Genomic DNA, 17,664 nt, shown 5'->3' on the forward strand with positions numbered 1-17,664 from the left:
TATAGTAAGTAGACTAGGTGGGAAGTCCTTATTAGCTTGAAGTTACTTCTGCAGCTTCTCTTGAATTTTTATTTCATTTTAAGAACAAATCGCTTTTAGTGGAAGGAGGCAAAAGCTCTCTGCTGATGAGCCAGCTGGTAAACTGCTCCATGGCCAAGGGTGGGCAACCACTCCTCCGCAGAGGTGGGGTGAGGGCAGCTGTTCTCACATTGCCATCATCTGGGACGCCATGGATGAACATATCATTATTTCAAGATGTCTTTTCTTTGACTATCGACATCTCGCCATCGCCAACCTGGCCAATACTTCTTTTAAATAAATTTAGAGTGCCCAATTCATTTTTTCCAATTAAGGGGCAATTTAATGTGGCCAATCCACCTATCATGCACATCCTTGTGTTGTGGGGCCGAAGCCCACGCAAACGCGGGGAAAATGTGCAAACTCCACATGGACTGGGATCGAACCTGGGACCTTGGTGCCGTGAGGCAACAGTGCTAACCACTGCAGCACCGTGCTGCCCTCAAACTGGCCAATCCTGACTGGATCAGCACCAGGGAGTTCGCAATCTTTCAGTTGAACCAACCCACTATGACCTGTGAACTGGCCACCAAGAAATAGCCCCTAGGACGTGATAAGCTTTTGGTTCTGGCAGTCAGGCAAAGACCCAAAGTGAGAGAAACTCAAATAATCACCTTCACCTTCAATAATACAGTAAAAAATGGATTGCAAAATCAACCCAGGTCTTTGGCACATGATCTAAAACTATGGTTCATGACAATTGCAACCAAATCAGAAGCTTTGGATCCAACCAGGGGTCGGGCTATTATGGATCTGCTAATGTGTAATGAGTCAGGTTTAATAAACAATCTCAGAGCAAAGGATCCCCGAGCAAACAGTGACCATAATGAGGTTATAATTTGGCATTCAGGTTGAGAGTGAGAAGCACAAGTCAGAAACAACTGTGCTAAATGTAAATAAGGGTAATTACAAAGGAATTAGGGCAAGATTAGCTGGGTGGACTGGGAAATGTGTGTTAGCGGAAATGACGATTGATCAGCAATGGCAGACGGTTATGAAACTAGTTCATGACTCACAGCAAAAATATATCCAAGTGGGAAAAAAGGATTCTTGGAAGGGGATAATCAACCATGGTTAACCAAGGAAGTTAAAGATAGTATTAAACTGTAAGAAAACACATAGTGTGGTGAAGATCAGTGGTAAAGCAGAGCATTGGCAATGGTTCGTAAACCAGCAAAAGGTGACCAAAAATAAATAAAGAGGGCAAAGATAGACTATGAGGGTAAACTCACAAATAATATAAAAATGGGCAGTAAGAGCTTCTATAAATATGGTAAAAGGAAGAGAGAGTCCAAAATGATCAGGCCCCTTAGAGAATGAGACTGTGGAACTAGTAATGGGGAACCAGGAAATGGCCATGGAGTTGGATAAATACCTTACATGGGGCAGCTCGGTGGCCTAGTGGTTAGCACAGCTGCCTCACGGCGCTGAGGTCCCAGGTTCGATCCCGGCTCTGGGTCACTGTCCGTGTGGAGTTTGCACATTCTCCCTGTGTCTGCGTGGGTTTTGCCCCCACAACCCAAAAATGTGCAGAGTAGGTGGATTGGCCACGCTAAATTAGCCCTTAATTGGAAAAAATAATTGGGTACTCTAAATTTATTTTTACAAAAATTAAAAATAAATAAATAAATACCTTACATCAGTATTCATGGCAGAAGACACTGATAGCATTCCAAAAATACTAAATAATCAAGGGGCAAAGTGAGTGGGGAGAGAGGGGAGAAAATAAATACAATAACAATCACTGAGTAAAACGTATTAGGGAAACCAATGCGGCTAAAGGCCGATAAGTCCCCTGGACCTGATGGGTTGCATTCTAGGATATTAAAGGAAGTAGGTACAGAGTACAATGTGATGCATTGGTAGTAATCTTCCAAGAAGCTTGAAATTCCAGAAAGGTCCCAGAGTACTTTTACTCTGTAACACCTCTATTCAAAAAGGGAGGGAGACAAAAGCAGTTAACTATAGGTGGTTACCTGAACATCTGTCACTGAGAAAATATTAGAGTCTTTATAAAGGTTATAATAGCAGAGCATTTAGAAATGCACAATTTAGTCAAGCAGAGTCAGCATGGTTTCATGCCTGACTAATCTTATCTGACAAATTTATCAGAATTCTTTGAGGTGGAAATGAACATAGTAGGTAAAGGGGAATCAGTAGATGTCATACACTTGGATTTCCAAATAGTGTTTGATAAGGTACCACATGAACGGTAATAAGAGCCCATGGTATTGGGGACGGTATAGTAGCATGGATAGAGCATTGACTAACTGACAGAAGACAAAGAGTTGGGATAAGAGTGGCATTTTCAGGATGGCAACATGTAACTAGTGGAGTGTCACGGGGTCAGTGCTGGAGATACAATAATTTACAATATATATTAATGACTTGGACAAGAGAAGTGGATATACTATTACCAAGTTTGTGGATGACCCAAAAATAGCTGGGAAGGCAAGATGTAAGGATGGCACAAGGTTTACAGAGGGATATAAACAGGTTTTTTAAAAAAGTATTTTTATTAAGATTTTGCAGACATTTTCATAATAAACCAGTCGTAACAATAATAACAAAACAAACTAGAGTGAACATTAACATAGTGCAAAAAGAGAATATACAATAACAATTAAATAGACATTACCCCACCGACTCAGTCTTCCCACACCATCCCAATGAAGCACTCACCCCCCCTCCCTGCTCCCCCGCCCCCCCCCAACGGATTGCTGCTGCTGCTGACATTTTAATTTTCCCCGAGAAAGTCGACTAATGGCTGCCACCTCCGAGAGAACCCTAGTGAAGACCCTCTTAAGGCAAACTTTATTTTCTTGAGGCTGAGAAACCCAGCCATGTCGTTAACCCAAGTCTCTACACTCGGGGGCTTCGAGTCCCTCCACATTAAGACGTCGGCCTCTTTCGCCCCCTGAACTCCCGGGTCTTCTGACACTCCAAAGATCGCTGTCTCTGGACTCGGCACCACCCGTGTTAAGCACCTTGGACATTGCCCTCGCAAACCCTTGCCAGAAATCTCTAAGCTCCGGACATGCCCAAAACATGTGGACATGGTTTGCAGGGCTGCCCTTGCACCTCATACAACTGTCTTCTACCCCAAAACACTTGCTCATTCTCGCTGCCGTCATGTGTGCCCGGTGGACCACCTTAAATTGAATTAGACTGAGCCTGGCACATGATGAGGAGGCATTAACCCTGCCCAGGACCTCTGCCCACAGACCCACTTCCAACTCCTCACCTAGCTCCTCCTCCCACTGGCCCTTGAGTTCCTCCACAGGGGTTTCCTCCACCTCCTGTAGTTCCTGGTGGATATCTGACATCTTCTCTCCCCCACCCAGGTGCCGGAGACCACCCTGTCCTGTACCCTTAGTGGCGGCAGCGCCGGAAAGGTCACTACCTGTTTTTTCTGGAAGGCTCGTACTTGCGAATGTTTAAAGGCGTTTCCTGGCAGCAGATTAAGTTTGTCCTCTAGCGCCTTCAAACTGGGAAAGCTTCCATCCATGAACAGATCTCCCATTCTTCTGATGCCTGCCCTCTGCCAGCTCTGGAACCCACCATCCATCCTACCCGGGACAAACCTGTGGTTGTTACATATCGGGGTCCAGACCGATGCTCCCTCCACCTTCTTGTACCTCCTCCACTGTCCCCAGATCCGCAGTGTCGCCACCACCACCGGACTTGTGGAGTAACGGGTCGGCGAGAATGGCAAAGGAGCCATTATCAAAGCTCCCAGACTAGTACCTTTACATGACACCGCCTCCAGCTGCTTCCACGCCCCCCCCCCCCCCCCCCACCCCCCCCCCCCCCCCCCCCCCCCCCCCGACTGCGCTCCAACGGCGATCTCCTTACTCGCAGGGTCTTATTCGCCCACACAAAGCCCGAAATGATCCTACTCACCCGCTTAAAAAAGGCCTTAGGGATGAAGATGGGGAGGCACTGAAAGACAAACAAAAATCTGGGGAGGACAGTCATTTTCACGGTCTGAATCCTCCCTGCCAGTGACAGCGGGAGCATGTCCCACCTTTTAAAGTCCCCTTCCATTTGCTCCACCAACCGGGTCAGGTTGAGCCTATGCAGGGCATCCCATTTCCTGGCCTCTTGTGTACCCAGGTAACAAAAACTTTTCTCTACCATCCTGAGCGGCAGCTCTTTCAGTCTCTACTCCTGCCCCTTGGCCAGGATCACAAACAACTCGTTCTTTCCCATGTTCAGTTTGTACCCTGAATAACTGCCAAAATCCCTCAGGATCCGCAGAGCCTCCCCCATCCCCTCCACAGGGTCCAAAATGTACAGGAGCAAATCATCCGCGTATAGCGCGCCCCCCCCGGAACCAGTCCCCACCAGTTCCTCGAGGCTCTCAGCGCCATAGCTAGTAGTTCTATAGTTAGGACAAATAGTAACGGGAAGAGGGGACACCCCTGCCTCTTTCCCCGGTGAAGCGCGAAGTACCCCGACCCCAGCCGGTTTGTGCATACACTTGCTACAGGCGCCTGGTACAGCAATTTCACCCAGCTAATAAAGCCCTCATCAATCCCGAACCTCCCCAGCATTTACCACAGGTACTCCCACTCCACCCAGTCAAAGGCTTTCTCTGCGTCCATCGCTGTTACCACCTCCACCTTCCCTCCCTCTGAGGGCATCATAATAATATTCAAAAGTCTCCGGACATTGGTATTGAGTTGTCTGCCTTTAACAAACCCAGTCTGGTCTTCCTCTATCACCCCTGGGACATAATCCTCAATTCTTGTGGCCAGAATCTTAGCTAGCAATTTGGCATTCACGTTTAAAAGCGAAATCGGCCTGTATTAGAACATAGAACAGTACAGCACAGAACAGGCCCTTCGGCCCTCGATGTTGTGCCGAACCATGATCACCCTACTCAAACCCACGTATCCACCCTATACCCGTAACCCAATAACGCCCCCCCTTAACCTTACTTTTTAGGACACTACGGGCAATTTAGCATGGCCAATCCACCTAACCCGCATATCTTTGGACTGTGGGAGGAAACCGGAGCACCCGGAGGAAACCCACGCACACACGGGCAGGACGTGCAGACTCCGCACAGACAGTGACCCAGCCGGGAATCGAACCTGGGACCCTGGAGCTGTGAAGCATTTATGCTAATCACCATGCTACCGTGCTGCCCATGTGTTGTATGATCCGCAATGTTCTGGGTCCTTCCCTCGTTTAAGAATGAGTGGGATCAAGGCCTGTGACATTGTTTGGGGGGAGGGTTCCTTTCTCTCTAGCCTCATTAAAGGTCCTCATCAGGAGTGGGCTCAATATTTCTGAAAATTTCTTATAGAATTCTACCTGGTAACCGTCCGGCCCCGGGGCTTTACCCGATTGCATGCCCTCTATACCCTTGAAAATCTCCTCCAATTCAATCGGGGCCCCCAATACCTCCGGATATAAACAGGTTAAGTGAGTGGGCAAAAACTTGGCAGATGGAATATAATATAGGAAAATCTGAAGTTATTCACGTTGTTTGGAAGAATAAAGGATCTGAAGATTATTTAAATGGAGGAAGATTGCGGAAATCTGCAGCTCAGAGAGATTTGGGCCTAAATCACAAAAAGCTAGCTGGCAAGTTCAGCAGGCAATAGGGAAGGCAAATGGAATGTTGACCTTTATTTCAAAGGGAATGGAGTATAACAATACCGAAGTCTTGCAAAAAGTATACAAAGTACCAGTTAGACTACCCCAGGAATACTGTGAACTGTTTTGATCCTCTTACCTAAGGGATGATATACTGGCATTGGAGGCAATCCAGGAAATGTTTACTAGTTTGATTCCAGGTATTGAGGGATTTTATTATGGGGAGAGGTTGAGTAGGCTGGGCCTGTCCTCACTGTAGTTTAGAAGAATGAGAGGTGATCTTATTGAGACATATAGGATTCTCAGTAAACAGCTGGCTTGTAATTCAGAACAAGGCCAGCAGCGCGGGTTCAATTCCCGTACCAGCCACCTCGAACAGGCACCGGACTTTCCACAGTAACTTCATTGAAGCCTACTCGTGACAATAAGCGATTATTATTATTATTATTTCAGGTTAGATGCTGAGAGGTTGTTTCCCCTTATGGGAGAGCCTGGGACAAAAGGACATAATCTCAAATAAGGGGCCATCCATTTAAGACAGAGATGAAGAGCATGTTTTTCTCTCAGAGGATAATGAATCTGTAGCATTCATTACAGCAGAGAGCTGTAGAGACTGGTTTGTTAAGTATGTTCAAGGTTGAGATAGAGAAATGTTTAATCAGTAAGAGAATGAAGGATTATGGGGATAGTGGAGTTGAGGATTATCAGATCAGTCATGATCTGATTGAATGGCGGAGCAGACTCGACACGCTGAATGGACTACTTCTGCTCCTACATCCTATGGCATTATGGTCGATGGAAATCTATGACATGGAGTTTACAGAACCACACAAGGAAGTAGCCACTATGAAACGGATGGACTTTTTGCTAGGTCAGGTACAGTGACACTCACCATGCCGCAACCTTCGTCAGATAATAGGATAGATGTGAATTTTGTTAAAAGGTAGAAAATATGGTGCTAAACAGCAGTGACATGGGGTTTTATATTGCTTATTATTTTAGTTTACTTTCTGCAAGATTGTATGATTTTTCACTTCCGTTGTTAATTATTCATTAATGTGTGATTTTTAATGAACATGCAGTGCACACACAATTAATTTCCCAATGGACAATAACATTTGATTTGAATTGATTAATTGATTTAACACTATAAACTGAACACAAAGAAACACAGAAAAAAAAAGAAAATAATCATTATCAATCCAATCTACCTAAGCACACAGGTGCCTGGCAATGACCATCTCCAACAAGAGAGCATCTTCCCATCTCCCCCATTGACATTCATTGGCATTACCATCACTGAATCCGCTATTATCAATATCCTGGGGAGTTACCACAGACCAGAAACTGAACTGGACTAGCCATATAAATACTGTGGCTAGAAGAGCAGTTAGAGACTTGTAATTGTGCAGAGTAACTCAACTGCCAACTCCCCAAACCCTGTTCATGATTTACAAGACGTAAGTCAGATGTGTGATGGAATACTCTCTAATTGCCTGCATGAGTACAGCTCTAACAATATGTGAGAAACTCAGTGTCATCAGAACAAAGCAGCCCACTTGATAGGCACCACATCCACCTTAAACATTCACTCCATCCACTACCAATGCACAGTGGCAGTGGTGTGTATCATCTGGAAAATGCACTGCAGCAACTCACCAAGGCTTCTTCAACAGAACCTTCTAAACCTGCAACTTTTATCACACAGAAAGACAAGGGCCGTAGATCCATGAGAACACCACCACTTTCAAGTTCTCCTCTAAGCCACTCACCATCCTGACTTGGAAATATATCACTGTTCTTTCATTGTCATTGGGTCAAAATCCTGGAACTCCCTCCCTAACAGCACTATGGTTGTAACTACGTCACATGAACTGCAGCATTCAAGAAGATGGCTCACCATCACTTCTTAAGGGCATTTAGGGATGAGCAATAAATGCTGGCTTAGCCAATGACACCCACCTCATTTGAACAACTAAATAAAAACAAAAGCAGGCTAATATACAACATAAAGTAGAGAATCAGTACCTAACATTGCTTTGCTTATCAAAGTGGGAAAGTTTAAAGATTTACAATATAAAGTTATTGTAAAGGACGCAGTAGTGTAGTGGTACTGTCACTACTCCAGTAATCCAGTGATGCAGGGTAATACTCTGGGGACCCAGATTCGAATCCCCCACAGCTTAAGCTGAGATTTGGATTCAGTAAAAATGTGGAATTAAAAGTCTAATGGGGCCAAGAATCCATTGTCAATTGTTGTAAAAACTCATCTGGTTCACTAATGTCCTTTAGAGGAGAAAACCTGTCACCTTTACCTGGTCTGGCCTACATATGATTCTTAACAGCCCTCTGAAATGGCCTGGGATGCCATTCAGATGGACAACAAGTGCTGGCCTTGCGAGCAACACTCACATCCCGGAAGAGAATGAAGAAAAAAAAAAAAATTGTGTCCTTTCTACTTCTTAGAGAAATTCAAAAAACGATCATCGCATGAATTCCTTTCCATCAACAACATTCCTCACAAGGTTGCCTGTCACAAAGTGTTATTCTCCAGGCCTATGAGTGTTATTTTCACTGCATAACGCAGCCATTTCATCAAAGTGAAATACAAATGGCCTTTAACACAAATGAAATATCATTACACAGTTGTTATTTGTGCTGTGTTTCTGTGCATGAAATGAAACAAACTGCCAAACACGTGTTCCTTCTAATCTTTCTCACAGCGGGTCCTTTTAGATTGGGCAGCTATCAATGAGACACAGTGGACCATACAAATAACCTAAGAACACCAATCCAAGCGGAGACAGCCAGATGCGGTCGGTTGAATATTAACACACATAAACAGCTGGGGTGGGTTTTGGCCAGGTATTACATTTATTTTTAAATCTGAACATGACACTTACGCATCTCACACCCACAGTTCTGGGTTTATGGAAGCAGGTGAAGGCTGGCTTGCCAATCCACTCCCAAGTGGCATATTGGCAATTTAAACATAATCAAGCTTGATTTAACCTGCTTTGCAGGTTTTATCCTGGGTGGGTGGATTTCCCAGTCCTCAGGACACCAGCAACTGAAGTGAGGAGAGAAGAGTTTCAGGAAGAAGATAGATCGCTTTACAGAACTGCTTGTAAGCCAATAAGATCAGGAATGCTCCCCAATTCCCCTGGCTCTCCTCCATCAGGCTGCCCAATATAAAAACCTTCAAGATTGGGGATTGAACATCTTTACTCCCACCAGTGTTTTAAATTGAGCCTACCTGGTGCAGTGACCTGTGGATTGGGGCTGAAGGAAATAATTTTGCATACTTTTCTGCAGGGGATGTGGTCGCCACTTGAGGGGATGGGGTTTTCAACTCTTGGTGGTGGATGATCTCGGATCAGGGAGAGCATGTGATCTCCGAGGAACCCCAATGGCATGCAGGGAAGAAAGCAATCATGGGGGCTGGCGGGTGGATTTCTGCTGCTCTTGGCCCACAAGCAGTGCTATAAAGGCAGTTAACTCTTCCAAAAGTCAATTCTAAACTATTGGTTGCTTGGTTTCCAAGGCCTTATTGAAATAAGCTTTGAGATGTAAAAAATTTACACATCTTACCCAGCTCAAATCTATCTGTTCTAGAGGGATAAAATTATCCTGTTATTATTCATTTAAAGTTTTGTTTCTTAAGTTTCATTAATTAATTTGTGTGATGCAGATAGAAAGTTGCTTGTTGTCAGATGTTTTCCAACAATTAACTCTGTTATGGTCTACTTGTATGGAGCTCTAATATATCCCAGCTTTTAGTCTCCATGTCCCACTTCCTTTGAGTTACATTAAAATCAATGCAAATTGTCCTGCCTGTGTGGAATTCTGATGTGTATAAATGGCATTTGCATCAAGCAAATTCTCTGCAGAAGTGAAAGACATTAATAGGACTTGAATGCCATTAAATTTCATCATTATCAATGGAGCAGTTGCTTTGTTTGTCTGAGTTTGAAGCTATGGTCTATGGACAGCTCTGCTCTTCCTGATTACCCTCCTCACAGTAGCACAGTGTGCTATTATCACACTGGCTATTGTACAGGAAACTGAAGCCAATGACCTGTATTAAAATAGTATTTCCATATTGTACTGAGTAGGAAAAGAGGAACTCTGAATGTATTATTAAAACGGAAGGTGCTTTTCTAAAATTTTATACTGCCAACAAAACCTGAGAATTAGTTATTTTTATCCAATTTCAGAATTTCTGTTTTGCTCATCAGAATATTTATTGTCTGATGAGATGATAATTTTGTAATTACAACGTAGTTCATATCGTGGATCCCCTGTGGAATAGCACACCGTAAATCATAGGACGTGGTCAAGAAGAATTGAAGGTGTTGGGAAGGGAGGATTTGAGACTGTGACAGGGGAGAATGGGATTTCATATGCGATGAGGCTGTTTTTAGATTATTAATGGATAAACATAATACATTACATTTTTTAAAATAAGTGATTTTGTCATGGTGTCTCTCATGCTAAGTTACAGGATATGCCTTCTCTAACATTATTGTCATGTTGCTGTTTCTAGTACTCTTTTCATTTTTAGTTCTGCATGTTCATGACCATTTGTTTTTATGTCCTTTTTTCTCTCTCCGATTGTCCTGTTCAGACCCTTTCTCTTACTGATGTATATTAATGAGCTAGACTGTGGTGTTCGGGGCATGATCTCAAAATTTGCAGATGGTATAAAAATTGGAAATGTTGTCAACTGTGATGAGGATAGTCTTGAACTTCAAAAGGACATAACTATGTTGGTGGATTAGGTGGACAAGTGACAAATGAAGTTCAGTGGACGGTATAGCATGTTGCCATGAAGGAGAGATGGGGCTGGAAAACCTGACCTGCCTTCCAAAATGCACACCTGACCCATGCATGACTTAAGTTGTGTCATTCAGAAGAAGAACATCAGACGGAATTCTCCGACCCCCGCAGGGTCGGGGAATCGCCCGGGGCCGGTGTAAATCCCGCCCCCGCCGTGGCCGGAATTCTCCGCCACCCGGGAATCGGTGGGAGCGGGAATCACGCCCCGCCGATCAGCGTGCCCCCCGTGGCGATTCTCCAGCCCGCGATGGGCCGAAGTCCCGACGCTGACAGGCCGATCCCGCCGACGTGGTTTAAACCACCTCTGTGCCGGCGGTATTGGCGGCGCGAGCGGGCCCCCGGGGTCCTGGGGGGGGGGGGGGGCGCGGGGCGATCGGACCCCGGGGGGTGCCCCCACGGTTTCCTGGCCTGTGATCGGGGCACACTGATCGGCGGGCGGGCCAGTGCCGTGGGGACACTCTTTTTTCTTCCGCCGCCGCCACGGCCTCCACCATGGCGGAGGCGGAAGAGACCCCCCCTAACGCACATGCACCGGTGGTGACGTCAGCGGCCGCTGACACTCCGGTGTATTTTGTGTTTTCCCTATGTACAGAATGATCTGTCTGAACTGTCTGCAGAACAATACTTTTCACTGTACTTCGGTACACATATCAATAAACAAATACAATCTGATCCAATCATGATATGCGCAGCTCCTTCAATGCAATTACGGTCCGAGTACCCAGCAACCCACCCCACTGAGAGTCAAAAATGGAGAAACGCTGATCAAAGACAGAGGGGAAGTCAACGGCCACTGTAGAGAGCACTTCAAGGACCTTCTCAACAAGACACAGTCTTCAACATAAGCGCCGTCGACATCATCTCGCAACACGCTACCCAGCACCATCTCAGTGCAACTGAGGTTGAAAAAGGCACCTGACACAGGTGAAATCCCCGTAGAAGTGGGGCAGCAGGGTAGCATGGTGGTTAGCATAAATGATTCACAGCTCCAGGGTCCCAGGTTCGATTCCCGGCTGGGTCACTGTCTGTGTGGAGTCTGCACGTCCTCCCCCTGTGTGCGTGGGTTTCCTCCGGGTGCTCCGGTTTCCTCCCACAGTCCAAAGATGTGCGGGTTAGGCGGATTGGCCATGCTAAATTGCCCGTAGTGTCCTACAAAAAGTAAGGTTAAGGGGGGGTTGTTGGGTTACGGGTATAGGGTGGATACGTGGGTTTGAGTAGGGTGATCATGGCTCGGCACAACATCGAGGGCCGAAGGGCCTGTTCTGTGCTGTACTGTTCTATGTTCTATGTTCTATGTTAAGTATTAAAATGCGGCGGAGAAGCATTCTTGACAAGAATCCAGAACCACATCGCCCTTGCCTGGAAGGAAGAGAGCATGCCGATGATCTCAGAGACGCCTTAATTGTGGCCATCTTCAAAAAAGGAGACAAGTCCGAAGTCCAACTGCGGAAGTTACAGAGGGATTTCCTACACTCCGCCACAGGAAAGATCACCGCAAGAATCCTCCTCAACTGCCTCTTCCCAGTGGCTGAAGAGCTCCTCCCTGAGTTGCAGTGGGGCTTCTGCCCATCAAGAGGCACAATGGACATGATCTTCAGCACGTGACAAATCCAGGAACAGTGTAGAGAGCAGCATCAACCTCTGTGCATGGCCTTCTTTGATCTCACAAAGGCATGATTTGACTATGATGGACTGGGAAGCATTACTGAAAGGAAAGACAGCGGACCTACAATGGCAGGCATTCAAGGAATGAATAGGGGAACTCCAAAAGTCGCTTCTTCATATTTGGCACAAGAGTTGAAAGGGAATCAGGGCAGCACGGTGGCGCAGTGAGTTAGCCATGCTGCCTCACGGCGCCGAGGTCCCAGGTTCGATCCCGGCTCTAGGTCACTGTCCGTGTGGAGTTTGTGCATTCTCCCCATGTTTGCGTGGGTTTCACCCCCAAAACCCAGAAAATGTGCAGGCTAGGTGGATTGGCCTCTCTAAATTGCCCCTTAATTGGAAAAAATGAATTGGGTACTTTAAATAAAAAAAAAAGAGTTGAAAAGGAATAGTGGTCAAACCACGGCTTACACGGGAAATTAGAGTAAGTATTAGATTCAAAGAAGAGGCATACAAGTTAGCAACAAAAAGCAATAGGCCTGAGGATTGAGAACAGTTTAGGCTTCAGCAAAGGCAGACAAGGGACTGATTAAGAAGGGAAATATAACATGAAAGTACGTAAAGAGAAAAAGATTGATAAAAACTAATCTAGGACCCTTAGAGTCAGAAATGAGGGAATTCATAACAGCGAACAAAGAAATGGCTGAGGAACTAAATGAGTACTTTGCTTCTTTCTTCACAAAGGAAGACATGAATAATGTACTGAAGTTCTGAGAAATTCAAGTTTTAGTGAGGAGTTGAAGGAAATTAGTAAATAAATGGTTTTAGGAAAATTGATGGGATTGAAGGGGGATCGATCTCCAGGGCCTGATAAATTTTCATCCCAGAGTACCTGAGGAAGTAGCTCTAGAAATAGTAGATCCATTGGTGGTCATTTTCCAATGTTCTCTGGACCGGAAGCAGGTATCCTCCCTCATACCCTGCGATTCCAGATGCGCCACGACGCAGCACAGATGTTGCACAGTCTCCCTGCTCAGCCACAGTCATCAGCAGCACGACCGGCCCGGAAGGTCCTTGTACGACAAGCGTGCCTATACACACAAGGCCTGATGCGACACCTCATTCCTACCTCCTCCTCAGCCTGCTGGGTGCACAGCTCTCCATCATCACCGGCTGGCTCCAGCTTCTCTGGGGCAGGCTCCTGTTCTGTAAGGTCCTTCCTGAGCAGCTCCTGCTCATTTGCATCCTCAGTGCATCCGTCAGCTGTGGCAGCCAGGCTGATGCTAACCACACCCGGCTGTACACCGAGATACATTTTCTGCAGGAGGTAAAGGGCAGACATGTTAGCATGGTGAGTACAGAAGAGCCCAACCAGGTCCAATGGGCTAGACGGTGGCCCTAGCCTGCACTGCACCCCCTGCCCCGCATGTCTCCCTGCCCGATTCTAGCCCCACACCCCAACCTCACACCCAACACTCTTCCTCCTGCCCCGCCATCTACCCCTGCCAGCGTTATGCTCTATGGCCTCTGTCCGGCTTGCTCCTGTAATCTCACACTTGAGTGATTGGAATGCACTTGGTGCTTTGAATGCACTCACCTCTCTTTGATGTGGTCAATGTTTGTAAACATTGGGGTTTTAGCACTTTGAGTCACTGATCCATGGAGAAAGTTGAATGAATCACGGCTGCAGCTGGTTTGCAGAAGCTATCAATCACAGCCCACTACTGGAAAGTTATGAATGACTTGCAGCTAATGGATTTGAGGGGTCTAGATGCCGGTCACAGCTGTTTTCTTTCTGTGGAGCACGGTAACATAGTGGTTAGCACTGTGGCTTCACAGCGCCAGGGCCCCAGGTTCAATTCCCGGCTGGGTCACTGTCTGTGCAGAGTCTGCACATTCTCCCTGTGGTCTGCATGGGTTTCCTCCAGGTGCTCCGGTTTCCTCCCACAAGTCCCGAAAGATGTGCTGTTAGGTAATTTGGACATTCTGAATTCTACCACTGTGTACCCGAACAGGTGCGGAATATGGCGACTAGGGGATTTTCACAGTAACTTCATTGCAGTGTTCATGTAAGCCTACTTGTGATTATTATTATTATTTATTCAAGGAATGGACACGTGCAGCTTTGAGGTAAGTGTTACAGCTGTAATTCTTTTCACTGCCCCTGTCTGGACTGCTCTCAGGGCCAACGTGCACGGGATGCTCTGATTACCTCCAGGTACACGGACTGGAAGCGATCACCCTTCCACCCCCTCCCCTCCCGGCCACCCCTACCAACGACCTAGAACTCCCTCCATGATACACACCTGTCGCACCATGGGGTTAAATGTTGTGAGGGATCCCGCCTCTACCACCCTTTCAGGCAGTGAGGTCCAGATACCAACCAGGGAGAAAGGATGGGTGGGAAGGAATTTCCTCACATCTCCTCTCAATATCCTGCCCATTACCTTAAACCTATGCCCCCTAGTTATTGACCCCTCTACTAAAAGGAAAAGTACCTTCCAATCCACCCTATCTATGTCCCTCATAATTTTATACACCTCAATCAGGTTCACCATCAGCCTTCTCTGCTCCAGGGAAAACAACCCCAGCCTATCCAGTCTCTCTTGATAGCTGAAAGAATCCAGTTCAGGCAACAACTTGGTGAATCTCCTCTGCATCCTTTCCAATGCAATCACTTCCTTTCTGTGGTGTGGTGACTGTACATAACTGTACACAGCAATCCAGCTGGGGCCGAACCAGCGTTTAATGCAGCTCCAGCATAACCTCTCTCCTCTTTTATTCAATGCCTTGGTTAATAAAAGCGAGACTCCCATAGGCCTTCTTAACCATCTCTACCTGTCCTGCTGTCTTCAGAGATCTGTCAACTTGCACACCGAGGTCCCTTTGATCCTCTGTGCTCCCTAAAGTCAGACCATTCATTGTATATTCCCTTGCCTTGTTAGTCCTCCCAAAATGAATTACCTCACATTTTTCAAGGTTAAATTCCATTCGCCACTCTTTTGCCCATCTAACCAGCCCATCTATACCACCCTGTAATCTAGGGCCTTGCTCCTCACTATTTACAACACCACAAATATTTGTGTCATCTGAGAAAATATTTATCATACCTCCTAATTCACAACAAGGGACCCAGCCGTCATAACTCACAACGTGGGACTTACAGGGTGGGGATGAATGTCTTCCCCATGTCCCTTTCAGAGTAAGAGTTCCTTCATTAGGGGGCCTGGGTAAACTCTATCCATATGTATATAAGGTTGACCAGTTTGTGGTCGACCGTTAAAACCGGTTTGGATCTGTGTATTATAGCTTTGTAAATAGACCTACATTTCTTTGATATAACTCGGTGTTGTCTTCCTATGACTTCATCAAACCAGCACCTATCTCTGCAGAACACCACTGGTCACAGGCTTCCAGTCACAAAAACAACTTTCAACCATCACCCTCTACCTTCTCGAGGCTGGTTTAGCACAGTGGGCTAAACAGCTGACTTGTAATGCAGAACAATGCCAGCAGTGCGGGTTCAATTCTCATACCGGCCTCCCCGAACAGGTGCCAGAATGTGGCAACTAGGGGCTTTTCACAGTAACTTAATTGAAGCCTACTTGTGACAATAAGCCAGTTTTGGATCCAGTTCACCAAATTGCCCTGGATCCCATGGGCTCTTAACTTCTGAATCCACCTCCCATGTGGGACCTTTTCAAAAGCCTTACTAAAGTCCATGTAGACTACATCAACTGCACTACCCTCATCTATACACCTAGTCACCTCCTCAAAAATTTAAATCAAATTTCAAAGATATGATCTCCCTTTGACAGACCATGCTGACTATCCTTGATTAATCCATGCATCTCCAAGTGGAGATCAATTCTGTCCCTCAGAATTTTTCCAGTCGTTTCCCTACGAATGAAGTTAGACTCACTGGCCTGTACTTTTGTGGCTCATCCCTACTTCCTTTCCCATGGTATACTTCATGGTATACACTATGTAGAAGTCCTTCCCCAGCAGTGTCAACAGTGTAGCTACGCTTATTAGTTCAGACTTATTAATTTTGCCATCTCATGGATTTTCCATTATAAGCAGGAAAACGGTCAGGTTTACCACACAGCATCATCCAATGTTATTCAAGATGGGATCGGAAAACCTACTGCAGTCACTTTTATTCATTCAATAATTTACTTGCAGCCTTTGTCTGTGTTTCCTTTCTCTCTGTGCCCAGGAATTTCACTTGCAGCCTGTGTGTGCTTTTCTTTTGGGTTTTTTCTGCAGACAGTAATTTCACTTTCAACCTGTGTGTGCTTTTCTTTTGTCCTTTTGTTACTGCCAATAATATCATTTGCAGCCTGTGTGCTTTTATTTTGTCCTTTTTTCTGCCATCAATAATTTGCAGCCTATTACTTTTCTGTTATACTTTTCTGTTGTCTCTCGCAATCTTTAAGGCTTTGCCTATTTGACTTCATTCTTTTCAGCAGCAGTTTGCAGATTTTAAACCTTCCTGTGTTCCTGGGTTCTCAGTGTCTTCTCTGCTCTTTCTACAGGTTTCAAAAATCTATTTTACCACTCTCTGACAGCATGTTGCAAGTATAAGGGCAGAAGTCTGAATTGGTGTGTGTTTTTGTGAGAGGCTTAATTCAACTGATCTCAAGTTGTCTGTAACTCAAGGCAAACATATGGCATGGTCACATGACAATGGAGAGCCTGAGGTGTCAGACTGGTTACATTTCAAAACCCAAACAGAATCCTTTACCTGGCGTTGCAGCCTTTTTTCTGCTGAAACAGCTTTGAATGCTGCTTAGATAGCTTGCAATATTTCTCCATGGCAACAGCTTTGTTCCTTAATGGACTGAGAATAAGAGAAAACACAAATCAAAACGTCAGTGCATACATACAAAGCAACTGAAAACCTGGGTGCACACATTTGGAGCTGTTCCTTTCTTTACCAGTGACAGCTGTGCTAATTACCACTATTGATGCAGGGGCTAATCACAATGTTACTATATTTTTCTGTTTCTTCATGGCAAAGTATTTATTGAAGGAAATGCAGGCAGTAACTTAGAGCTAAGTTCTTTCCATTTTTAATGCCTTGTGTATTCCCTCTTTTCATTTCTAATTGATAGTTTCTGTTTGAATAACAATCTTCGGAAGAAATTCATTTGTATAAGTATATATTAACACAATCTTCTAAGTTTGCAGTCAGGATATTAAATCATTGTAACCTAACTCTATGATTATTAAATACTTGGTCATAAAATTGCATTTGTCTCTTCCCATAGTTTTAGTGCTAACGAGTGTTGTTTTGGAATGAGAATGGCATCCATACCATGCGTACCAGGGGCGAAATTCTCCGACCCCCCAGCAGGGTCGGAGAATCACCTGGGGCCGCCTAAAATCTGGCCCCCGCCATGGCAGAGATTCTCCGCCACCCGGGAAGTGGCGGCGGCGGAATCTCGCCACTCCGATCGGAGAGGCCCCTGCGGTGATTCTCCGGGAAGTCCCGCCGCTGGGAGGCTCTCCCGCCGCCGAGGTTTGAACTACCTC

This window comes from Scyliorhinus canicula, chromosome 2 (genome assembly GCF_902713615.1).
Source record: "Scyliorhinus canicula chromosome 2, sScyCan1.1, whole genome shotgun sequence".
Classification (NCBI taxonomy): domain Eukaryota; kingdom Metazoa; phylum Chordata; class Chondrichthyes; order Carcharhiniformes; family Scyliorhinidae; genus Scyliorhinus; species Scyliorhinus canicula.